The sequence below is a fragment of the Hylaeus anthracinus genome, unplaced genomic scaffold, assembly GCF_026225885.1.
Source record: "Hylaeus anthracinus isolate JK02 unplaced genomic scaffold, UHH_iyHylAnth1.0_haploid 4, whole genome shotgun sequence".
In the NCBI taxonomy this organism is placed as follows: domain Eukaryota; kingdom Metazoa; phylum Arthropoda; class Insecta; order Hymenoptera; family Colletidae; genus Hylaeus; species Hylaeus anthracinus.
Window position 1 is genome coordinate 7,711,609 of NW_026535289.1, and position 27,498 is coordinate 7,739,106.

Genomic DNA, 27,498 nt, shown 5'->3' on the forward strand with positions numbered 1-27,498 from the left:
GTAAATTGCAAGCACTGATTCTGATACTGTAAGCAAATAATTGTGTATTTTTATTACAGGATTATCTGTGAATTTCGTATTATTTTCAACTCCTATTTTTAATCCTTAACCTATGAAACTTATCTTGATCTCACGCAACCCCGCAGATAAATCATCCTATCATCAAATGATTTTCGGTCATTCGATCGTCATCTGGCTTTGGTTTACGATTCGTCCACCAGCATTTGCCGTTTACGCTCCTGGCGGTCGGTGACCATAGAATACGCGAGCGTTCTGGGCCGGGCCGGATTCAAAGGGCTGCCAACTCGTTAACAAAATTCCCTTGAACGAAACAGTGAATACTTTGATCACAGAGGCTTTTCTGTGTTTACGGTGGAACGCGAAAAGCGAACCGTTTCGTGTGTAACGATCCACTAAATAATTCAATTGCACGTAATGCCGTTTTGGAATTGGCGCGGAGGAGGTATAGACGACGAGTGCGGGCGCGTAAGATTTTAGCGTGAAAGCCGTTAAGCTAAGCCGTAATCGTCTTATTGCGTGTCGAGTCTCTTCTTCTCTCGGCCTTCCGTTCGTCGAAAGCGTTTCGAATACAGCGCCCGACGATATGACTCGGTGGCATTGTCTCGAGCTTGCAGGCGCTGGCTACATGCTTAAAGCCGCCTGGCTTCGGAATGCAAGGATTAAAAGCCCGTTTTGCTTTCTTTGAGGAAAGCCTGCCGACGTGGTTGAAATGCCCCCGCTCGCTATAACGTCACTACGACGACGGTAGAATAAATTAAGAATTCTTGATGATATTCGCGGCGTGCCGCGCGCTCTCTTGTATCGTTCAGGTTGGCCTGAATTCGATTCTGTACCCACTCTGAGGAATTTTCGCGGACTTTATGGAAATTTTCCTTTCAATTCGATTAGTCGCCGCAAATTTTTCTGCAAATCTGACATTTTAAATTCACAAAGGAACCGTTTCTGAGAGTCGAACAGTTGAGGAAGGAAGAAATTCCCCTGAAATTAATCAGTGTTTTCTTTTTTGCGTAAGATCTCATTGGTATATTCGATGAATTACTATCTGGGTATTCTCAAACTTTAAGGGTTTGAACCATATAATTCTATAATTCAGTCACATCATTAATAATCAATTTCAACATTTTAAGATCGAGCATTGCCATTACTTTCAACTTGTACCATTTTCCTTTCACATTAATAAAAAATGACGCGTTACGTTCTGAAAAAAATTTCCGCGGTCAACACAGTTTGGCCAGACACTACCTGCGACGATATCTCACTCACCCACACGTTCGATCTCGGTCAGGGAATCCATCGCCGGTGTCTATCGTATGTATTCCAGAAACGTTTTACGGCTTAAATCTCTCGATGGACGCGAGATAAATTGCAGATACTTCGTCCCGACATGGAATCGCCTCGAAAAGATAGTTGAGATTGTTGATAGCTCGTCAATCTTTTCCGTCGTCGAAATGACCGTATGTTTTACGGGCCCGGAAAGCGAATGAGACTTCCCGGGTCTCGTGCTCGACGATGTTACGATCAAACGCTGTCTTTTTGAGAGCCTGTGAAGCTCGCCGTTGTCGAACCGATTTCGTATTACGGTTATCAGGCTAACTTCGTGCACTCCGAGGTTCGAGTATCTACCATTCCAAGTTCCTTCGAGACTCTTCGGAACTTTATGACCTCGAGTATTCTCGTACCTTTCACCGGGCTTAGACGGTCTTGCATATTTTATGGCATTCAACGAGACAACGGGCATAACCTATATAACGTAGCGGAGGTGGAAGGATTTTGATGACGCGACGTGTCGTCACCGTGAAACGCTCTTTCTAGTCGCACGAGCAGTGATATTTTTTTAACCGTATCAGTGGTAAGTATCCTCACTTGATTGTGATGTGAGATCCTTGCGAGAGTTATCAATGCCAGTTTCATTTTCGCACATTTTTATAATCTCTATGCTTTTAAGATCAACTCTATACCTATTTCTACTTATTCTCTGTTTAACACAAAGAACACCTTTCACAGTAACACTTCTATTTCTACAATTTGTCTTGACAGCTGCGTTCAGTTTATTCGAAGTATTAATTTCGTTAGACGATCAATATTAGTTTATTTTCATTTGTATACGATAAATTTCCACCACTATAGCCCGCATTGATCTGTCTTCATTTGTTTTGACCTCCTCGCCGAATCTCTCTGTTTCATTCCGTGGACTTTGTGTTCCATGTATTTATTACTCCACGATTGAAACCCGAACGTAAAAATATATAAATCGACCTAGTACACGCGTGGTTACATAGAAAATATCTATGGGGACATAAGGAGTCCCTGGGGCGGCGCTGCGGTTTCTCAATACATCCACGTCTCGTATATCCTAGACGGGGACGGATCCCTCGCAAAATAAATATTTGTTTCGCGGATGCGACGCGTAACAGCGAAAACAATCGATGCCAGGAGAGACCGAATGCGCCAGGCAAGATTTGCACGAGCCGAATGCCGGTTCCCCGGGATCGAGTCCGCACGAGTAGACACGGCGATCAAAATCGGCGATCTTCGGAACGTAATCCGGAATGGTCTTCTCCGTGGCTATTCTATGTACACATCGTGAGGTCGTTCACCGAGATCGTGCTGATTCCTTCTGGCCGATACCACCTCGGGGAATAATACCGACCCCATCGGACGACAACAGGATCGTGCCTCGCTGGGAGACATCTCTCGGCCGATTATTAGGTGGTCTGGACGTAGCCATCGCAGCCATCTCTTCCGGACATCCTTTGCACGTAGTAACGTAAACCTCTGCGGAGTGTCATTCGCGGAAACGAACGTGAACACGAAAAATCCTGGAAACAACGCGAGCAGGATGGAAGTCACGCTGTATCCAGAAAACTATTTCCGCGTAGAGCGTGGCCAACGAATGAACACGTGAAAAATGTTCCAACAGAAGTGCCGTGTAGGAGCGAGAAACATTTGCGCATCGCGAATCGTGATCGTCGATCGAGAGTGACAAGTGTTTTGGAAAGTGTGATGGAGAATCGAGTGGATGTTTCCACTTTGGCATCGATTGCGAGGGAACAGCGTTGAAGAGTGAATGGATTCTAAGTACGTACAAGCACGTGGAATATTTAGACGAGGGTCCAAATGAAAAACTCGATACGATTACAGAGCGAGTATTCTTTTTCCAGTGATAGAGTTCGTCGATATCGATTTCGGAAGACCGCACTTAGGAAGAAGAAAAGTGATGCCAACGCTGCCACGACATGATAATACAAGGGTAGAAAGTATCTTTGGGTACTGTATGAGTATCGAAGCCCTAAATTTGCGAAATATACTGCAGGGTAGCGGAGAAACTCGCTAATAATGTGGCTCGATGGTTACGTAGAGGCGTTCTTGCTTTTGGCAACGCGGACTTTCCCCGCGATGCAATCACCCCCATGAGCGGGGTAGCCTAGATTCCCCTCGCTACTATCTCACCGACTCTGGCTCGTCGTGGCAAGATAAATTTTACAAATCGCTCGAGGCGCAACGCTACACGTTCCTGCGTTTTACCACATTATTATGTTACCCTTTCTGCCACTACAAGTGCAATATAAGATAAACACGCGCGCATACCATGATTCTCGTGGTCTGATTTGGAGGATACATCAACGAAGCGGCAGCTTTTCTTCCTATAATTCTCCTGGGGTTCAAGGTTGCTTCGTGATACTTCTAAAGAACATCAGACGTGTATCCTTCACTACTACTCTTATTTGTAAGATGATCAAAGATAAAGAATTTGTTTTGCTTATTCTTAATATTTTGTACAATTTTTTGACTCAATTGGGTGGAAATACCCAAGTCATGAACCAGTCATGGAAATACGTATAATACGCTTGTTCGAACTGGATTGTTGTTATAAAATCCTCGTTTATTCATAGTACAAGCCTCTAAAATCTCATGATTTTAGCATTTAAATCACGTATGTATTAATGTGTATAGGTGCATTGCATTTTGCACGCACCAGACTAAACGCGATAATCAATGGAACGAAAGACTGCGTCTAGTCGTGACACGTACGAATATCGATCACTATGAATTTTTTAACAGCAAAAGTAATTACCATTCGAGTTTCCCCTCGCGAGGGAACGTCGTTACTCAAGCTGATATTTTCAATCCGACCCGGTGGCAACGCAATCTTGCCGAGCTCTTTCCGAAAAACCTGGCAGAACAATGAAGAAAATGAACGACCCCGAACTTGATGCGAATACCGACAAGCCGGTGACTGAATTTCCTGTCGAAATTCGCGTCCGGAGGCTTCGTGCTTGTTAGTCTAATTACTTGTAAGTGGAGTTGCGGCCGTAACGAACCAACCAGCCGTCTGCTCCAAAACTTCTCGACGAGTAAACACGCTCTCCGCCGCAATATTATTCGGCCGATCCCTGCCGCCCTTCCGTCCCCCTGGACCCCGCCGCGGCCTTATCTTTTTCCTCCCCCTTCGGCCGCCGTGGCAATCTTCTTTGCACAACCAGCAATTTTCCTCGACCGTGGGCGAACGACTTCGTCGAACAAGTTTTCATAAGAAGCAATTTCGCGGGGGGTAGCTACTCCCGATGCATTATATTTCCTCGTTACAGTACTTTCCATTAGTTTTGAAAATTCTATTTCCGACCCCATGCGAAATAAATCATTTTAAACGGACCGCGGTTGCGGCGCGCCGCGACGCTAGCTCTCTTCCTGACGAATTTCTTTTTTGTAACGCGGATCTTATTGAACACAACTCGGGGTAGACTACGTCAGGGGTAGGTTGGAACACCATAGAAACCAGTCGTATTGGGTACACGACGCTTGGAATGGACTTACCTTGATCAAAACTCTAAGTTGAGAACATTGTACCCGTTATTTGATGAAGAATGTTTTAAATTCAGATGTAAGCAACCTTTACAGGTAAAAATATTGTAGTATCCACGCCTCCCATACCCAAGAATAAGGAGTCAAACGACAACACGAAACTTAGGGTGGAGGATTGGTCGTGTACGAAAAGCGGTCGATTGTGAATCTGAACATCGTGGATTCGAATCTCTGTACCTTATTTTTCATTTAAACTACAATAAGATGAAGTTGAGAGTTAAAGAATCAGAAACTATTGACTCTTCTGAGACCTCACATCCCATACGTAGAAGTATTCCTCTACGAGCTCCAGCAAGAATTTCTAGATTATCTCGTATCGATCAAAAGTTTCGCGAATTTTACAGGAAAAATTCCACTCGTGGTCAGCGCGAGCAAAGCTTATCATCGCAGTAAACTTCAAAGTCGCTTAATGGCGAAACTAATTACAGACGGCGTTCCGCGCGCGCTCGCGGAACTCCCGTATTAGCGTGACGTGGTTACGTGTCCCCCTAGCCGCGGTTGGCACGCGGTTCTCGATGATAACATGGTCGTTTTCGAGTTTAGAGGGCCGAAAATTGAAAAACTTACGTACCTGGTCGGTCTTAATGCGACAGGAAGTGGTCGGTGAGCACGAGTGGTTTCGTGACATTGGTAACTCGCTTGCCTCCTTTGACTTTTACTTCGACCAACTCCGTTTTCCCTCACGTACGCCAGGAAGGTCCATTTCGAAACGATTAATCGACTTTGAATTCTTTCTAGGAACAGTTGGAAACCAAAGAATGGTTTTATTGGTAGAAGACGTAAACTTGACGTTTTCATCATAAATTCATCATATTTTATGAGGCAATCAAGTTGCCCATCTCTCAAATCGTGTGTCCACAAAAATGCACTGAACGTATCATCCATTTCAATTATCGAAACGAAAGCGACGTTTCGCCTTCCGAAAATTTTGGGCGTACCACGCAAGCTTTTAACGGAATTAACCTAATTACTTTCGAACCTGAGGGCCGTTAAACTGCGACGGTGCTGGCGAGAGTAATCCTAACGTTTCGGGAAACGACGCTGTTAAAATCACTGTCCTGGAATGCGACTGCGTTTTGCCTCGCAGAAACGTTTACCGTCAGCGCGACGACGTACGAGCCACCGTAAGACGACAAGGCGGGTATACCCCCTCTCCAGCTACGTTACAATTTATTCCACGCTCGTCCTTTGTAATTAAAAAAGCCCGATTCATTAGGACCTTCGCTTTAGAATTTAATTGCTTCGCCGATGGAATTTCCACACTGGAATAACAAACCACCGGCCGAAGGAGAATTTTAACGGGACGCTGGAGCGGTTTCACGGAATTACGTTTGTAATTCACCAGGCCCAGCGACAACGGTTCCGATGTAATGGAAGGGAGACGTTAAAGATGTCGAGATAAAAATTTGTGTTTCGGTCAAATGGACCTCGAAGCTCTCGGTTTCATTCGGAGAGTAATCGTCGACTCAAAGAATCCGCAAGTAGACGGGACTTCTCGCGGAGCGTCGGGTTTCCTCCAGCTGGAGCAGTGTTATCCAAACTTGTTGAATCGGAGAATACGTTCCACCTGGCGACATTACATCATTTTTGTTCCCGTACTAATGTAATTTAATTTTTAGAGTTAATTTGGACTAAAATTAGTATGGAAAAAATATTAAAAATTCCTAATAGTGTAGTTTTCGAGGAAAACTGGTCTTTCTTCGTGTGCACAAACGAGGAAATTCGTCCTGGACGATAGTGTCAGTTTTGTGGGTAATTTAGTGTTCTTAATTGTAGACGCCAGGTCTAATTAATTTCTGACACACTACCAACTAGCCTCCAAATTATAGGGTCGATGACTTGTGGCACAACTCGCTTGAATATCTCAACCAACCTATTCAAATATTTTTTTTCACGAAATACAATTACTCCAGCGAATATCATTGTCCCGAATCCTGAATATGGTTCTCGGAAGACGTCGTTATAGGAAACGGTACGTGGGCAATAACTTCCGCGGCCGACCCAAATAATTATTATTCAACCCGGTGTTTACGTAGGTGGATAACAAGGCTCGAATTCAAAGTAGAACAGGCGTCGTAAAGGATTTCTGCAGCGGAGTCTCTACTCATTGCGATTCTACCTTAATCTAGTGAGGGAAGGAGAAAGGGAGACGGCTGGTTGGCAGACGGGAATCGCTTAATTGGAGAACGCGCCGCGGCGTCGGCGTCGCGTCGCAGGCACAAGTAACTTGAATTTGTCGATATGACCCAGTGCGCCAGGCAATTGAGTTAGGTTAGTTACGCTGAATTCAGGCTGCCACAACGGATGAACCTGAAGGCTCGTGGCGTCGCGGAAACGAGTGTGTAGCGTTTGAGACATAAGGAGTTCCTTCACGATTGGGGAAACTAGCGCGCGCCGCGACGCCCGTACAATCCTGCAACCCGAACCCCGCGGTAATGAGAGACTTTAGAAGCCTGTACATACGCCTCTCTGTATACACGCCGAAGAAATATTATTATTGTCGGCAAAAGTTCGCCGTTTACGTTAGCAGTTTGCTGCTCCTTTCCGAAGTTATTGTTTACTATGCTGCAACCACCATCCTAGCGCGTACCACGCTTTGACGCTGTTCCTAAACGCGGAATGCTCGTCGACACTGCGAATTTTCAAAATACGTAACATAAAGGACTGTCCTGCAAAGAGAATACAATTTTGATTGAAGTCGCTGTATTTGAAAGGATTACATAAGGATATTTTACTTCCAAGGCTTCTGAATAAGGTCGATATAGAAAATGTATAAAATGATAAAAGTCGTATATAAAATAATTTTGTATAGAGTGCTTGAGCATTGACTGCTCGAAACAAAAACTAAAGTCGTCGAATAATACGACGCTCACTAAAAACCACTGTGAATATTCAAGCAACGAGTTTACGTGTATACATTGCGCCCATCACGCAGAGAAATAACAAGTAAAGGGGTGGCAAAGAGGTGTCTGGCCAAGATATTCGACAGAGTGAGCCCGGGAAGTGGAGTCAAAGCGGCTGGGAGTCAAAGAGTGGAAGATTAAAGGACTCCAGGTTATAAAGATTGTATATCGAAGAAGAATTAAATCACCGTAGTCTGTGCTCAGTTTCTGAAATGCATACATGCATTTATGCATTAAGAGTTCATTATGCCCCTCGCATTCGGGTCACCCGTGTCGTACCCTCGAGAGAAATAATTCTTCGATACCTTGTCAGACGATGTGTTGATTAAAGCAGTCCAGCGTTTAAAATAAACGCGAAAACAAGATCGCGGAACATTAAACGATAATGAAACATTGGGATTAACGAACGATAATTCCTCGATCTCGTGCAAAAAGAGAAACAAGAAGGGAGGTGACTCTCGTCGAAATCGATCCAACGGGAATCGGATTTCACGAGTCCCCCTTTTTTCCGTTACAGCGAGTTAATTAATCCGCATCGCGGCACTTTCATTATCGCAACGTCGAGACACGGTATACATAAATTACGTGTCGTGCCGCTGCGACAATGTTCCAACGCCATTTTTCTGTCCACTGGTTACCTGTCGCTGAGCACGTACACGAACTGACTCGTTTGCAACCGTGGTGTCATCGAAAATTAACGCTGATCATAATTAAAGAATTATCGCCTCGATGTTTGAAATATTCGGGAATATCTTTTCGGTGAATTGAAAAATCAATGTAACTTCGTTTATTCATCGGCATGAATTTAGAATAGTGGTGGAAAAAGTGGTAGAAAATAATGGTTCAAGGTATTTTTAAGGAATTTTAATCGATGATAAAAGTCACACAATTAAAACAGCCAAAATAGAACGTGGCACAGGCTTTAACCAAACAATAGTCCTGGTATCGAATTCACCAAAACACCCCGTATATAGCTCGAGCGTCACAGCTCGATTCGGGGAAAGTAGTTAACCGCATTGGTGGATGGATTTTGTGGCTGACGGATCGGTTTTCTCGCCGCGGCAGGGGCTTTAAAAATCGTCAATTCCACGAGCTCGCATGACAATAAAGAAGTTGGACGTATCTATGGGATAACCTCGAATCAAGTGCACTTGTCGGTCGTTCGCGAGTGGATCCCTCTATCCATGCCGAACTTGAAACGCCAAATAAGCGATTTGTATTCTGCGAACTGCTGCTCTTAATTGCGCGTGAAATTTGCGCTGAATCGCGCGATAGCTGTCATGGAAAGAGGGGGCGGAACGTTCGTCGCGATGGGCGATAAAGTTTGAAGCGAATTTCAGCGACGAAGATCGTTCCCGTTTAGCTGAAGACGGATTTTAGAAACGGGTCGAGTTCGAAACAGTTGATAGATATGGAAACAGTGGAAAGTTGGGGGAAATTTGTGCAATCTTTATTAGATGGCTCTGAGGCAAGAATGGGTTGTCTTGTTTAAAATTGGCAACGTCAGGGGTTGTTGACCGTCTGTAATCGGGTCGTGTTACTTGATATTTGTTATTACATTCAACATCTTCATAAATAATATTGGTTTGTCTGGAAAGTCCATGGTACAGGTCTGAATATATTGGAATGACTGAAATCAAATAAGATATATACATCCCTTCAATTTTAAAACATTTATCCCATAATTTATAAATAAATTTAAATTCATTTAAAAAGTCATCAGATATCAACCATCCGTGCCTCATTCTCGTTTCATCGATGGCCCCGCGACACAATTTTCCACGAAACTCGAACACAGTTTGCGTAACAGGGAGTTAAAAATGGCCACGGGTTCGTCTCTGTTGGTCCATTAAACGGAAAGCACCGGCTCGTCGGTTGCAAATATTTCGAATGCTCTCTTCGCAATTAAACTTCATTTTCCAGCTGATCTTGGGAACAGCCGCTCGACGAGGGTCCTGTAATTATTTGCGTTCGAGGGAACAGTTTGAAGTAGAGAGAGATCGCTCCGAAAGTCGATACTCGAAGTGATTAAAGACGCGTCTGCCTTTGGGACCGCGCGTAGACCGGGAGGTGGAGCTCGAGAGAAAAAATGACCGTAAAGTTCAACTTTGAAACTCAAATACGGTACTTAACAAGTGTCGGGGCGGTTTCGAGGCTTGGAAGTCGAACGAAAGGGAGGAGTTTCTTCTCTGAAACCTTTTGAGCACTTGAAGTTTCCCGTAGTCCGCTCGACTACGTATCCCCCAGTAAAAATGTCTGCTAATTTTGCCTTGGCTTGTACCTATGCATAAAACGTGGCCGAAAGTTTGCGCGGAAATACCGATGCTGGAGGAAACTTTGTTGACATTCAAGGGACTGTAACGCGGCGTTACAAGGTGTAACTACTATTTTTACCGTGAAATGAAAAAATGCCTGACGAGCCCCGAGCTCCCCGAAGGCGCTTCCCTTTCCTTTCGCTGTAGGGTAAACTGGGATAAGACGGGAAGTTGAGGAAAGTACGAGTAAAGTAACAATCATCTTTTATTAAAAATATTGAACGTGCATCTTTTCAACTGCGTTTATTAAACTTTGAAATTGTACGGTAATTGAAAGGTACCACTGTTGTTTAGTGAATGGTACGTAACTGAAAAACGTTACACTTTTTGTGGTGCATTGCATTAAATATTCACTTCGTTGTGTGTTTCACTTTTCTTGTTTATCGTGACATTCATTTCTGTGCCTGGTTGCAACGTCTGCGCCCACCGTTAACTTCTTTTAAATCTGTGTCAAAAGATATTTATTTTCTCGTATAAAAGGATATTTTGACACAATGTTTCATTCTTTTTCAGAATTTTTTGGTAATTTATTTCAGCGAGAGTTCTCAAAAAAGTTCGACGTACACGGAGTAGGTTGGTGTTGCGTGAATTGAAATCCGTGAAAATTCGGTCGCGGTTCGAATTCGAATTCCGCAACTCGAATTCTGCGTTTCCGGTAACTTGTTTCGCGTAAACGAACGTTTCGATGCCTAGGACAAAAAAAGAGTAACGCTTTCGAACGGAAACGCGTATTTGCTTTCACGAAACATCGTGTGCGCCAGTGGTGCGCAAAGTTCGGCTCTTTCGTCAAGTTTATCTTTTTTAGAAAACGAAGTTGAAGGAAAAAAAAGTATTTGGGAAAGACTCACGATGGTATCGTAGCAGCAGGAAAATTGGAGCTTGACGATACAACACGATTCCATAAGTGTAGCAAATGAAAATTGTAATTACAGAAATATAATGATGTACATCATTTAGATTTATATTTCCGTAGGATAAGTACCCCATTATCCACCAGTTACGTCCCTTCTATCTTTCTTTTTCATTTTTGTTGCCTCCTATATATTTCGTTTCACGTAAAATTTGTATTTCCATTCCAATTATGAACTTAACTAGTGAAATCTTTAAATAAATAAAAGATACTTCCTGAGGTCACATCACATTATTTCTTTTTTTGTTTTACTCTGTTCTAAAATTGTGATAATGTTGTGCACCTCTGGCGTGGACGATAGTTGCGCGTCGACGAGTTTCGCTTAAAAATACGTGGCCAATTTACCGCCCGAAATTGTTCCATGAGAATTTCATAAATCACCAGGGCAAATATCAATTACGTCGCGATGCGTTGCCGCGGTGAACAAGGGGCGCAGAGAGCCGCTAAAACCGTGGAACTAGGCGACGATTAGCGTAAATGGTTCGCCCATTCGTTGGCTGGCCCCTGTAAGCGTGTTATTTTTCTCGCCAGTTTATATACGTCAACGTGCATAAAGGTGACGCGAGCTGGCGCCGGCTCTCCCGGCAGTCGATACGCGTTGCACGAAGCCTTCGAGTTTGGGAACAATATCTTTCCTGGAAGCGGCGAGCTTCATTGCGAGAACAACGTCGAGGCCGCTCTTTAATCACGCCGAGCGGCCGGCTGGAGGTGAAACTTTCCAGTTAAACAATACGAGGGGTTCAAATCACCCCCGTCGCTCGCCCTTCGCAGCCGTAAGTAAATTTTAATAAACTTTCAATCTAATGGGACCCCGGCGAGACTCCGCATAATCCTCGATTCTTTTCCTCGCGAGGGATTTGGCGACCCCTCGAACGCTTCTTTACGATCCACGGACTTCAACCACCGTTCCTTTTTTATACACCAGGGCCTCGTGTGTAGTTCTTAAATTGGAACTAAAAATTGTCAATGCTCGAGTTGTCATCTACATGAATATCCCAGTTCATCTTTTATAAAGGTACTCATTGTTACCACTAAGGAAGGGACGGGAATTTTCTATTTTTAAATTTCTACGCTCGTACTTTTTTTTTACAAAAAAGGTGAACAAAAAAATACCCAGAGAGTTCTACCTTATAAAGAGTTTAGTAATAAAAGTCGAAGAAGGTTCTTCACCATTTAACATCGAACACTTTCACCAACCTTATCTTCCCTCAAGGTTAATCCAATTACGTTTCCAATCATTCCTCATAAATTTCCGTGTCCAGACCGTCTGGAGCGTCCAGAACCAGACGCGATGACCAGAGTGTCTAGACATGGAGCCGCAATGAGTTAAAGCTCGCGGGACTAATGGTTTCTCGATAAAAATTAATAACCGACGATACTAGCGCCAGCCACCGAAACGCCCAAAGGAAAGAGGGGGTTTCCTTTGAAGCTTCGAAGCTACGAACCCGCTCCTTGCGGCCGTCGTGCGCGCATCCAACGCATATCGAGAGATTACCGTCTTCCACCCCTGTGTGTTCGAGCCCAGTCGTGCCTGGCGGCGTCTTAAAGACGACCTCGCGTTTTGTGCCTTCGGAATCTCGAAGCTGAGAGACTGACGAGAGGCAGACAGGTACGAGGAACCCTGGGGAGGCTCCCAGTAATTTGACAAGCGGAATTTGCGGCACGTGATGTACGTGGAACATGATAAAAAAAATTAGCGTTTTGATTAATATGCAAGGAGTTGCGGCGGATAAGGCGGGTAAACCAGATATCAATAACGGACTAGTTGACATTTAGATAAATTGATATAATTGGAAAGATTTAGAAGTTTTGGATTCATATGTTCTTTTTGTGGGGGAAGAGTTTAAGAATACTATTATTTTATTGTGATATAACAGCCACACTTCGATTGATAAGGGCACGTACCTTGAAAAGCTATTAGGTTCTTGTAAATAAAATTATTTTGTATTACAAGAATTTAAAATAAAAATGTTTTTAACGCTTCGATTACGGGTGCGTTTACCCTAATCGACGTACTACATACATCCAGCTTCGCGGAAAGTGTTAAAGCTCGTTAAATCTGGCTCCGGTGTTCCGTCCAATTTCGGAATACTTATCGCTGCTTTTCCAACGAAGTTTCCCTCGGTTCTGGCCGACAGCCGCGATGTTCTCTCCAGGTAATACGCGTTTCTCTTCGCCGAGCGTTTCGTTTCCAGTTTTCAAGTGGCTGCAAGTGGCCGAAGCGAGGAGGAAGAAAGAAAGGTTTCTCGAGGGAAGTTTTTTCCGAGGTAGCCTTAGCTTTGCGGAATCAACGTGACCCAGGAAGATTGCGATCCGACTGTATCGATCGTCCAGCCAGCTCGAAGGTGGCTGTTACACCTGCCTGGACGCTTTACGGAGCGTTTGACCGCTCGGGAGTGTCCGCTGCCTAGGAAATGTGACCCATGGTCTATCCATTCCTTGTAAATAATGAAAGTGGAGGGTTTGGAGGAACTAGGAAAAAAGTAGACATCGATGGACATCTTGTTGCTTTCGGCACAAATTGGATCGACAGTAGTGGTTGGCCAAAGAGGATAGCTGAATAGGATAGCGGGATCTTCGAATTCCTAGTCTACAAAGTTAATTTCAATTTAATTCTTTAGAAGAGACAAACTTCTCGGTAGAGGCGGTTGGAGGGATAAATAGATACGCAGAAGGAGAGGGAGCTTCGAGAGGGTTGCAAGTAGCCAAATAGCATTGGTCAATGTTTCTATAGGAGGAAAAAGAATTGGCTGACGGGATTGCTGAACTGGGAATTGAAACACGGATCTTTCGTTTCTCGGTGACTGTTCCATCGATTGAACCACCTATGCAAAAGGCAGATTCCTTTCTCCCAGGCTAGTATTTCAGTCGCGCACCGCTAGCTGCCGAGTGGCCAACTTAACAAATGCGACTGGCCTCGGTCACGCGCAAAATTCAATATTTGAAGTATTCTTTCGTTTATTGGACGGATACTCAAATTAACGAACCCTTCCAGATGACTGACGGGTCTCTTTGACCGCTTCAATATTTGAGTACGATATCCATCTACGTTTCCATTACAATTTTATCTTCGATATTGATACGTATTTTTGATTATCATGGATTGATTTCCTGACTTGAACGTCTAGTATAGCATCGAACGACCACTCACAGTTTAATAGTTAAAAATAACAAGACCGTATTGCAATAACCATCTACGATTCTAGTCCAACCCCTTACCTTGAATATCGACACAAGCGACACAACGCATCCTCCTTTGATCACATCGTCCAACGAGGTACCGAGTGAATATTACGCTCAAAGAAAAGGACCTGGCGTCGGAGTATTTATTCCAATTAGTGAAACCAGTCCGAAAAACGAGAGAAACCATATGTTCCACCCATTTCGATAAGCTCACCGCCGTTATGACCATTTCTTCCATCCCTTGCACCACGAACAATACAAAACAGCAGATTAACTCCCGTAAAGCCCTCAGCCGGCGATTCGACGCCAATTACAGCCAACCGGAATAATTTCAACGTCATGAAAGATGTTCCATTCACTGAATCGGCAAAGCGCGTCGCTGTCCCCCTCTTCGAGAAAAGGGGACAAAGGATTTTTTTTTTTATTTTACAAGAGGGTGTTCACCGCGCGAAGTGGCTCACCATGGAAACAAAGTGTACAACGCACGCACGTGACCGACGTTGAATGAGGAACATGCGACTGTGCTCGTCGCATGATGGAGTAGACGCGACCAGCGAACGACGCCGACGAACTGTGAAGAATCCGATTCTAGGGGGCGATAATCGATTATAACTAGTTAGCCCGTCACGGCGCGCCTGGCGGCTAACTGATGCGCGATAAACGCATCGTCTAATTACTTGCGGTGGATCGGTCTGCGTTCTCCGCACGCAACAACCTCGCGTCCGCCATTCTGCACACGCGGAAAGACGAACCGCGTGGCTCGAATTCGCACACGTCGATGCACATGCCCGTCGGGGGCAGCTCGCGCAAAGGGGACAGGTGCGATAAGCTGTATTCTGTCTTTTAACCGTAAGACCCTCTGGATTGGGTTTAATTTAGTAGAGACATTATTTCTGAAAATGGAAACGAGACAGTAAGAGTTCTTCATGAGAAAGTTGAAATTTTCGGATGGGTGAAGTTTTGAAGTTCAGTGATTTTGTTATGATTCGATGCTCTTCTTGAGAAAATGTTCTTTATCATCGAAAGAGACTGAAACGATCCCGTCGAACACGATTTAATAATCTTCATTCTTGGAGGGATGATTTCAGTCTTTAATTTACTCGAACAAACAACCCTTCAAAGCACATTATCAAGATTAAGGATTGGACACACTAACTCGACACATAAATATTTAATTAGAAAAATCGGAACTATCAAACTGCAACCATTGCATCACAGGACCTTCACCGTGCAACACTTAATTAAGGAATGCAAGGAACGGGAGGAAGACAGAAGCAATCTGCATATCTCAAAGACTTTAGATATGGTAATATTTAATAATTATATATTTAAAAAGACAATTGTTTAAGAGTATCTAACAAGGACAGTAACAAACTATTAGATAGTAGAAATTCTACCTTTTAATTTGCTTTTTGTTAGAATCGAATCGGACGATTTTAACGACAATTTTAAATGACTGACAGGCGCTGTGACTTACATATATATACATATAGCGTCATTGCAAGGCCGTTCCAATTCCGAGAAATACTAGTAAACATTGTAGTATTTCCTGAATGGCCCACCCCTCTAAATTCCTTGCCATAATAGTAAACATTGTAGTATTTCCTGGTTGGAAAATTCCTCAAAGTTCATTGAAAGAGAAACATTTATATCCATCTTTCCTGACGACCGATTTTGACGGGTATACAAAGGTTTTTGAGGTCGCTGATTCCAAATCTGAACTCAAAATTTAGTGATTCAAAATGGCGGATACAATATAGAGGACCAAAATAGAAAATTCATTTGATTTGGATGAAATTTGGTATATAGGAGTTTTTGATGTCGCTGATCCCAAATCTAAACTCAGAATTTAGAAATTCAAAATGGCGGATCCAGGATTAGTACTAAACGACACGGCCGAGTTTTATAAATTTGCGAACGCATTGGACACACACAATTTATTGGTCCAAATATGAGGATACATAAACAATTATAGTCGCTCTGTCAAATGTGATCGCTAGTAACCTAAACGTTGATGCGACCTTAAACAAATAATTAAAAAAAAAAAACGACCCTCCAATTACTATTTCTGTCTAACGATAATCCCACAACTATTGCTCAGTCCTTTCCATAGGCAACCACGAGGGGAAAACGGGGACGACTGGATCACGCGATCCTGTGTTCTTTATAAAATACTCTAAATACAGGGCGTTTTACTACCGATGATTAGGCACGAATCGTTCCCTCCTGGCTTCCCCTTAATTCCCCTACCTACACGAAAATTTTGCTGGAATCGTCAGGACCCCAGTTGTTTTTCTCCAGGAAAACCGGCCTCACGCAAGCAGCGTGGCCCTGCGACGCGCGAAAACATTGATTTAAAAGCAACGCCCAGCCGATTTGCATGCGTCACTCGACTCCCTGTTTTCCCCTCTCTGGAAACGAGCCCCATTTACCGAGCGCAGACGAGCAGCCTATAATCGACGAGCTCATTCGCTGATGTTATTGCTCTTAAACGATCGTAGACTTGCCAGTGGTTTTCGTAATGGCCCGTCGGCAACCAATCCTTAGGATCCTTAGAGCTTTCATTTTGCTCGAGGAACATGGGGACGTCGCGCCGTTGAAGATTAACTACGTTCTGTGTGGTATCTATATTTTAATTAGAGTATTTGCTCTAGTTATTAACATTAAACGAACGTTTAACTAGTTTCCAATGAATGGTATTAAATGTATGTAGGTAGATTGAGTAATAAATTTGGTTCAAGAAGTGTTGCACGGTTGAACGCATTGAAAGTTACGGGTTATTCTTATTGCGTGTGGGAGGATAATTAACATTTTGAGATAATAGTGATACGAATAGCTGCGTGAGTTTTTATTGCTACAAGGAAGGGGTGAACGATAAATTGTAATGAGTTATGGCTTGAATAATTCTAAATGTGTCCTGCGCGGGGTTCGCCATGCGTCATACGGGAAGTGCGACGATTTTAGATAAGCAGAAAGAACTGTTTGAGGCTATCTAACGATAAGTATACCTATTTATTAGATTTCGTTCAATTTCCATTGACCTGTATTTCCAAGTTCAGCAGGCTCTGATTTCCCGCAAAGATGAGAATTTAAACGCCATTCGACACACGTTAAATTCGTAACTTAATATGCCTGCGTACCATGACAATTTATACATTCTAAAAGTTACACTTGCCACGTGCAGTCAGCGTTCCCGACCGCAGGTCGCGCTGCGACGTACGATGATATACGTCGCAATTTAATTAACTTTAACCCAGTCCGCGAAGAATTAATGTGGCTCCGAGCGAAACGCGTTCGAAACGTCGCTGGCAATCTGAACGGAATTTCAGACGCGTTCCGACACCTCGATTCGTTCCTTTTAAACGTCGTATCCGATTCGATCCCCGACAAAACCGTCACAGAAAATCGCTTTTTTTTCGATTTGACAGGTTTTTCTCGTACATCAGAATTTATTGGTTCGAACATGAAAGTTTTTTACATTGTACAGTAGATCGTACTGGCGCGGATCAAGGCAAAGAACAACGATTCAATTTCCTTCTCGGAGGAATTATAATTTCTTTACCGTCAGGTCTTTATTATATTCAGGACAAACGTACCGTTAATACAATAATATTCATATGGCATTGTCCATCGATATAATTTACTCACTAATTAAAAATCTTACTCGCCACCTCGATAAAGATTTTATTTACTTTGGCTATACTACAAGAAAATTGTTTCATGAGAAAGTAGAACTTCGTTATCGCACGAATCAATCTCTGAGAATGGATAGAGCGAAGGCGGAAGATTGAACCCGCCAACATCGTGTCCCTGCGGTTAATCTAGAAATGATTTGTTCGGAACTCGAGAAGTTCCTGCGTTTTCTGCAGATGCTCTCCTGGAATGACGTTGAAAAGTTCTATCCACGGCTCCGGAGTCTCTCGTTACACAAAAGCCTCCGCTTTCTTCCGGCGGGGTATGTCTAAGCCCCTGCCTGTCTGCCATCGACGGGACCCGCGGCGGATTTCTCGCCCCCTTAAAATCCTGGAAACGAGATTACTTAATCCGGTTGTTTCACCATCGAACCGACCGCGGAAATGAAAGCAAGGCTCGAACGTTCGCTGGATTTCTGATGCTAAAAGGGTTTCCTCTGCTCTCGAATGGAAGGAATCGATTCTCTTCGTGTTCTTATAAAGTACACGGTATCTGAAGCACACCTCTAACATCGTTCGTAAAAATTTCAGGAATACGAGAACGTGTCGTAAATGGATTTGGCGATTGCGAACCTAAACTGGTGAACACGATAATCCAAGAAATAATGGAGCAATCGACTTGAAATTTGTAGGAGTTTAGAAATTTAATATTTATCCGTAACACGGCTATTTTAATCTATCATGAAAACTCTTTATTAAAATGAAAGGATGAGAAGCAAAGCTTCCAACGAAACCCATTTTAGAGGGAAATTAATTTTAACCGCAGACGAGTTAATGTTCTCTTCTATTTTTTAGGCTATCGATGAAAACATGTTTCTGAGAGATTCAGCGGTCAGATGGTCTTTTTTTTACTTGAAGTTTCGCGATTAGAGGGTTAACGAGATCGTCGATAACGAGCTGTTAAAATTACTTTCCAAGTTAATAGCGCTCAAGATCATTCATGGGAAATATTAATTGGAAAACTAGGCAGGTTTTCGCTGTTTTATACGATCGTTAGCGTAACTACATAAATATTAATTTTTCCAAACATTTCGTTGTAACTCTGGTGTGCAATGACCGGCCATAATGGTAATGGGACATGTGAACCACGCAATTTTCAGATTCCTTAAAATACACATCAAATTATAATTGATGCCTCTGAACCAAAAAGCGGAATTGTAAATCCAGTTAGTCAGCACGAACATAATTATTTAGAAACATTTATATGTCTTCTGGTTTAGGTTAGAACGGATATAAATTATCAGTACGAGTTTATTGCGGCAGTGCGGTTACGTGAAAAAAATCTGCGTCGTTTGACGTATCATGGTACCCGTTTGATGTTTTTTACGCGGTTTAACGTTCGCCGTCATGTTAATTTCATTACCTTACAGCTGCTTCGACATTTACGCGACTTGGCTAACAAATTGATCGTTAATCCACCTTTATTGCCCCTCGGTTTACGTCCACCCCGTTTTCTGAGACTGTGATTGCGCCCAAAGGGCAAGCGACTCCTTCGACTTGCTTGAAGAAGTCGACAACTATGCGCTCGCCCTCCGCTATAATCACGAATACGCATCCCCGAGGAACGCGGAACGATCTGCGACGCGAGCACGGTATTGTTCAATGATCCTCGACTCTAAGTAACATTACTTTCCACTCGAATTGCGCGAGAGACACTCTACGGTTTATTTTATTAGTCGTCGTTAGATACACGTGTTTGTACATGTTAGAACCAGTAGGCTAAAATACTTCAATTAGATAATTTTGTTGGCCGTCTAAAAGTGTAAGAAGTATTTCAAAAATTATTGAGTTAAAAAGCAAAAATAGCTGATGTTAATAAATAAATAATAGTTGAGGTTAAAGAACTCGTGAGAATCTTAGTAGTGATCAAACATGAGGAAGTTCTCTATGCACCCCAATCTGATTTTCTTTTCGTGCAGTAGCGTGACGTCAACATATTTCCTAAATAAAGTAAGAAACATCAGTTCATAATACGAGAAGACAATAATCACAATTTACGGTTTCTACAAAATTCATGAGAAAGACACAGCTCCGAACTCCTTCAACATGAATTCACCTCCCGGTTGGTTCCATTTGTATTAATGAAAAAAATGTCACCTCGCGACGACTGTAACGAAAGTTCAGCCCGAAAGGGAGCCACCGATCATCCGCATTTGCGTTTCAAACGAACCCCCGAAGTCAGCTGCGGCGCGTCCCACGGAAACACGTCGGAACGGCGCAACTTTTGATTCACTGGCTTCCAATAACATTACTCCCTCAATAGCGGATCGCGCAGAAGGCACCGTTATCTAATTCCGCTCGTTCCTCTTGATTCCGAGCATTGTTTGATTTGGCGACCCGTATAGCATTAATGTTCTGCTGCAAACTTGTACACGCTCGTGGTCATTGGCTCGGTGCAGATTTGTGCATCCGTTTCCTCGAGTGCCTCGAAGCGCGTCATCAAACTGGCGCATTCGGTGCAATTGCATTTCTCTGTACCGATTCTATTGAGAGCGAAACGTGTGTTGCGATCACGTACTGAAAGATAAAATTAGGAAGTTTAGACCTTGATTGAAATTTGTTGATATTTATATTTGGGTACAAATTAACAGACTTAACAGTTTACACTTAACAGTTACTTCCTAAGCATTGAGAGAGGGATAGACTTATCCTGTCAGAAATCTAGCGATTGGTTGAAATAAAGATTATTTAATTTCGTAAACTGCTTTCGTAACGCGACAAATAATTATGGGGCAATTCAATATTAGTTTCATAAACGCGCCCCGGAGGATTCGCTAGAGTATGGGTCTTAGAATTTCCGTAGAGTTAGGATTTACTGCTCTTGTGCGGAACAGGGGATGTATATATCACTTCCGTAGAACACGAGCTCACGATTTCAGTAGAATACGAATCCCTGATTTTTTGCAGAAGGCGGACCTAGGGTGTTCCGTTGAATCCAAATGTATAGCACCCCTAGACGGGTATCTAGAATTTATGATGAGCAGAGATGTACGATTATCGCGGCACCCCGGTCCATACTTTCAGCGAAAGAGGTTGAAGATTATTATAAAACGCCCACCGATAATTCCTATGAAAGTCAAATCTGCGACTTTCTGTAAAGGGATATGCGATTTCGATACACTCGATAGCTACTGTTATAGCGGATTCACAATTTCTACGGCACTCGAACCCGAGGATAGAAAATGAATCTTCGAAGGTTTCCCTCTGAAATCTGAATGTATGGATTCTCTGCAGAATGGAAATCTACGCCTCCTGTAAAGTGGAACACAGATCCCGAAAGAGGGCGATTCATACCTTCAATAGAGCACAGATTCAATATCGCACTACACAGGGTACATTCATCACGACGATCTTGAATATTTACGCTCTTTTTGGGGCAGAAGAAGTGTCTCGAGATGTCATCTGTTTCCTAGAATTCATTCTTGAAGGCTTCGTCTTTTAAAATGTGGCTGACGAAAACAGAAATTAATTTGAAATAATTATAAATAATTATTAGACAAGTCAAATTCAACACAGATTAATAATTTGCTTGGAAAAGGATCACTATCGAACATTGTCATGTTTTGGACCAGAAGGTGAGAGTTAATTGGTTGTACTCGAAGCACTCATCAAAGCCACTGACAAAGTTTACCGCTCAACCTTTAGATGAGAAAATGTTCGACTATAAAAGGTTAATACATGCAGTTACCCAGATACAGGGTTGAATTGCCCAATTTACAGGCACTGGAGGACCCATCACTGTGGCAACTCGAATCAGGTATAGCCAAACCTTGCCGTGATTCGCCTCAGAGATTAATCAAAGCGTGGAAACGACGAAAAGACGGGGAACGTTCAAGATGAAAGATAGTTCGCCCGCTTCGTAAACATATCCGGTGAGAGATAACGAGGGCATCTCTCGCGACTTAAGCATCAACCGTAAACGAAGCCGAGGGTTGCTGCGGGCGGTGTCGTTTTAGCGTCATCGGCGAGTGAAACCCGGCCACCGTTGTACGACTTGAAAATTAACTATAACACCGGCAAGGAGATGCATGCTTTGTCACGAGTGCTCGTTACCTTCTCCGTGAATACTTTCGCTCGAACGACGCGCAAACGCTTCGTCGTCGTAAAAGAAACTCGAGTAAGCGTGTGAAACTGAAAAGAAAATTGTGAGATCTATACTGCTTGAAGATAAACGAACATTGATTCCTTGATTTACATTTTTTTCAATGCTTCAAGGTATGAGAACAGTGCTGGAAAGAAATTGATAATGTTGTAAAACTGAACTTTCTGTATGTTCCAACATCAAAGGATAAAGTTCAGAAAGCGATCGTCTACATTAAAGGTAATAATTTACAAATAAAGAAAATGGAAAGCAAGCATTTTTCGATTCGCTTTCTAATACATGCTTGTAATTCCCAGCTCATTTGGTGCGACTGAAAGGTGTCGAGAGAGAGACTGAAAGAGAGCTATAAAGTCAAACATTTGAGAAATGGGAATTTTTAAGTTACGAATGCTAAACTTCAAGTTCTTTTTTATTTCTTTTTCAACAGCTGGGAAAAAGGAAATCTCGGTGATGTTTTAAACGTAACTGCACACAACAGATTCTTATCGCCCTAGCCTTCGAAGCAATCGAATCGAGCAGGCGTCAATAGCGTTCGCAGTTATGATCGAGCGTGAACAAAACAGCTTCTTTATGGGACGGGCATTCTCGAGTTATCGGCGAGCATCATCTAGATCCGTGGTCTGACCGATCGTGGCGGAAATTGGAAAACATTGCTTATCGGAGGGATCTTTCGACGATTTTACGAGCTCCCATCGCAGGTCATCCAGCGCGAATCGCCCCGATAGCGTTGACAGCGTCGATGAACCCCCAAATGTCCATTCATACTTGGAATTTCACTTGAACAGTGGATCGTAAGTTATACAATTTAATTCGATTCACCGATTCCCGAAAATGGAATTCGGGAAATACAAGTGTGCTATCGTATGTGGCGGTGCCTATTCATGCTATATTTTACAAGTAACTGATTAATTACTCATTATCCAATTTCCAGTTACCAAAAGGTATACTGAAAATGATACAATAGACTTGTGATGACAAAATCGTCGTATTGGAAGTCTCTTGCATAATCTTCCAAATATTTGGAAAGTATTAGTAAAATTCCACCATTAGTCCAAGTTTTTAAAGGTTCTTCATAAAATTCTGTGGAATTACATTGACTAAATCTAAAGATTTTATGCTTTTATGCTGGGGTTTGTTTACCTCTGGGTGCGCGCGCGTGCTCCCGCACGTGATACATGCGCTCGCGCGCTAGACAGCACAAAACTAACACAAACAGTTAGGTTAAAATAAGCAAGACAGTTACTAGAACGGAACGAGGTAAATAAAAAGAGCAAAGAAGGTACAGAAAGTGTCGACGAATAAAAGACTCGTTCGTTCATACTTGGAATTTCACGTGAACGAGCCGCAATTTATCTATGCAATTTAATGCGATTCGGACGGAAATGGCCTTCGCGAAATTAGTGGACCCCTGATCGGTGATTTTCGTCGAGGGGCGTGGGCGACCATGAATAACTGCTTTGACACGACCGGTTCGGGTAATTTGTTTGGTCAATTAAAATGTAAAACAGCCATCCGCGGAAACTGAGCGCAGAAAGCATTCTCGCGCGAGAATAAACGCGGTGTAGCTTTCGTTTTAATTCGCTTTAATCGAGGAACACGCGGAACGAGATTTTCCTGTGATTTTAATCTTGCGGGGTTCCTCGACCCATCTCTTCGCGACGCCGCGCCGTGGCAAAACGTTTATACTTCCACGCTACGTTCCATTTAAATGTATATATACAATTATTTGTAACGGGACAATGTGACAGTGAAATTGAATTCGCTTCCTTTGCTGCATTTAATTGTTTCATCATTTTACACCTATTGTTTTTGATCGAGTGTGACCACTTTTTATTGCAATTTGCGTACTGAGATGTATACATATATATATTTTCCGTTTGTTTGTAGATTTTCTTGTCTTAATAACCCAGCTAACCTTCTGATTGTAATTATGGTACACACAGTACAATGTGCAGGCTCATCAGACAATTTTTTTGTTTCGTATATTGAATATTCTATAGAATTAAAAACTTTTCGACACGCTCCACGCTTGTTTATGTAACGTAAATTTCATTCATCTTAGATACCACCTACGCATTTATAATTAATACTGTTTCCTTATTCTGTTCTACTGTTTATATTGTGTGTTGGTAATAGAATTGTTTAATTCCACAGGTATTCAATGGAATTCACACCCGGCGATTGTAGCTGTATATGAAGCTGTTTCGGTACGTTGAATAACCACTCCCTATTTATTCGTGAAGTACGTGCATCATTGTCTGTACTTGAAGATAAATGTATCTTCGAGACCCAATTTCATTACATTATCGTGCAAATTCTCTTGTAACATGTTCAACTAAACATTTTGGTCCATGATGCATCCGTTGTATCCTAAGTGCACTATACCAGCGGCACTCGTGTAATAATCTTATGCTAGCTTCCATCATGCGTTACATCTTCATTTCACACAAAATATTTACATCACTACAGAATTCTTAACTAACGAAACATACCGAAAACAGTTCCGAATAAAAATTACATTTGCGTGCCAGTGAATTAATGCAACAAAATATTCCAAAATTTAATTTTTCTTAAATATTTCTTGTTAATGGCACCATCCAATGCTATCGATGAGATTCTAACTTCTGAGATAAAATTGTCGTCCTATGGAAACGTTTTAATCTAATTTTAATTGAATCGCCATCCGCCTAACCGGACGCCGCACCTTGCCTGCCGATTGAGGCCGTACAACAAGTTGTACGTAGAATTTTCGTCGTCTCCTTTGCCATTTGTTCCCCTCATTTTTTTGTTTAGTAGGCGTACGCCGTTTCGCATGCACTTTCGCCGACTATTTTTCTGAAACGTCAACTGCTGCGCACTGAATTCGCTACAAAGCGGCAAGCAGTACCGACGGGACAAAGCAGGGAAAACTGGAAGAAAGAGACTCCAACGGCCGCTCTGGAGATTATTCAGGCCGCTGCTGACTAAACGAGGACAAAGTAAAATCCACCTTCTACGGAACGGTAATTCGAAAGAATGTCGTTTAATATTCCCTATCAAAACGGAATTACGAGGAGCATTGAGACCCAAGTACGAGGAAACGCGACTCCAGGAACGGAAATCAGTATTCCTTTTGTGCGAGGAGAGAATCCTGTGATGCAAAATATCTGTATATTTAGCACTCGCTGAATATAGATTAGAATTCATTTTATATACCATTTTTAATATCGCTTTGAAGTTAGCTAAACAAGAAAGCAATATTTTCAAAACGTTTCGAATGGAAGAAGTTGTGGTTGAAAGAAATACTGGAAAAAATTGCCACACCCTGGGCACTATCATTATTCAATTTTGTTAAAAGAATATTAACGTCACCTGGCCAATAAAAGTCCGTCTATCAGGCCAATTATGGATGATCCGCGGCGTCTTGGGTATATTATGAAATGAAGTCAAAAAGTTCTCACCTCTTTTATCTCGCGCAGTGGCAGCTACTTCTGGAAGAAAGAAGCTTCAGTTGACCCGGAAGAAAAAAGGAGCAACGCGAAACTATTTTTTTCTTCCTGATTTCCTTCTCGACTGTCTCATTTCATTTCTCACCTTGCGCATCTCATTCTCGATCTCCGAACGGAGCACGTTCCAGAAGCTTCGCCAGGCCGTATGGTCGCATAGTTAAACGAACATCGGAAGAAGGTGGCGAGGGAGATTGGGAAGGAAGAAAGTTGGCCAACTTTCGGCCGACGAGTCTAATCGTCGAAGTCCTCCTCGGTTTACCCGGGCCGAGGCTGATTTATGACGCAAGAACGAACGGCACCCGGTTTTCCTCCACGCTGATCGATAGGTCGGAACAAATTATCGACGTCGATCCCCAACAAATTTGGCTGACTCTTGGATTCGTCGCAGGATTCTGGATAAAGCTTATTGAACGGTTGATGAAGTATTCATGCATTTTTATGTAGAACATGTGGAATCTTTCTTCGGTAATCGATTCTTCGCGACAAAATGGATCGAAAATACCTGTTCTGTGTTGAAATCCGACGCTTTCTTATTAAGATACAAGCAGTTGAAGCTTCATCCGTGGACGCACGAACGCGTGCATGTGCAGTCAGCTGACTGAGATATGAATGACGCGCGCCAGAAGTAATAAAGTTCAAGATTGCAAAATGGTAAAGAATCTTTTATACTTATCTTAGCGCGAAGAATTGATCCTCGGTTCCACAATTGTTTACTTAATCTCATGTTCAATAGGCAACCAAGATCAATTCATTTGACCCAGTCTTGGCGTTTCAACGTTATATAAATGTCATACTTTTCAATCTGACTCTACATTTTTAAACTTCATCTATCATAAACTAATTGCTGCGTAATCTTCCGAATGGAAGAGGATCTAAAAATAATTCCTTCTGGCGGAACGATGTACGACGATAAGAGTATGTTCGGTTTCCATTTCGGGACGATTCGGCGCGCAATCTGCGGCTCCGGAAGATTTTCCTCTCGAACGACTCGCGACTTGAATTTTCGTGATGAATGTCGCAGCGAGGTCTTTTCACGGGAGCCTACGGCGCAGCCCCGGTCTATTCAGATCCATTCGACTCATGTTTTGGAAAATGGCGGCACGATGTCGCCCTCCCCGCGCACTACTAGAAACGAGTAATTAATGAAGTTCGGTTCGTCTGTGTTGCTGGTTTATTTTAAAGTTGCTCGGGCGTTTCATGCTCGGGCTGCCGCGGAAGTGGTTCAAACTGCGGATTTCAATCTCCCCGAACGCGAATTCTGATTTTCAACGGGAATCGTTTCACGAGGAGGACGACCAAGCATGGTCTCTCAATTTACGTAACTTGTCGGTGGTTCTGCGAGTTACGGATATGAAGAGCCGCGAACTACTCTTCAATCGGCTCATCACATTCCGCGCGGTTCCAATCACCCGGGAGTCCTCTGGGTAGATCGCGATGAAAAATTTCATTTAACACAATTCAACGAGGAATGTTGCCTTGGTATAGGAACGACAACAATTTCGACCGTTTGGGAACCATTACGGTGTGTGGTGCAGAAAAATTAATTGTTGAGATTTGTTCCTCCTATAGATTTTTATATATATTTATAAAAAGACGATACGTAAATTTTTCATCTATTTAAGTCACATTCTATCTACTGATGTCAACACTAAACCTACTAACATTCATTTGTAACTACTTCTGCCGTGATGGGACAAATGACTGGTCCCAAAGATGCTTTATTCAATTAAATGGAAAAATACTTTACGTGGAGCTAACTTGAATAATGCATGAATCAATCGTATACAGTGTATAATTCATACACAGCATATAAGAACTGTATACAAAGATTAAAAAAATGGTGATTTGACCGGTCGTGGTAGGTTTAGTGTTAAATTTAAATGAAGGAATAATATAGAAGGCCTAAACATTTCCGTGAACACAAGTTTGTTTTATACACTATTAAATTCAATGGAATCACTAGCTTTTCTCAACGATTAACTTTAAAATTTTCAAATATATCCAAACCCTCATCTCAGGAA

General features: G+C 42.6%; 1 protein-coding gene across 1 annotated transcript in view; it reads left to right on the forward strand.

The window, feature by feature from the left end:
- LOC128894947 (discoidin domain-containing receptor 2-like) overlaps window positions 1-27,498 on the forward strand; it is a 232,764-nt gene that overhangs the window by 67,264 nt on the left and 138,002 nt on the right. Inside the window, exon 4 of the mRNA XM_054157062.1 lies at window positions 24,144-24,196. The gene's annotated coding sequence lies outside the window, so the exon portion shown is untranslated. The remainder of the gene's footprint in view (window positions 1-24,143; window positions 24,197-27,498) is intronic.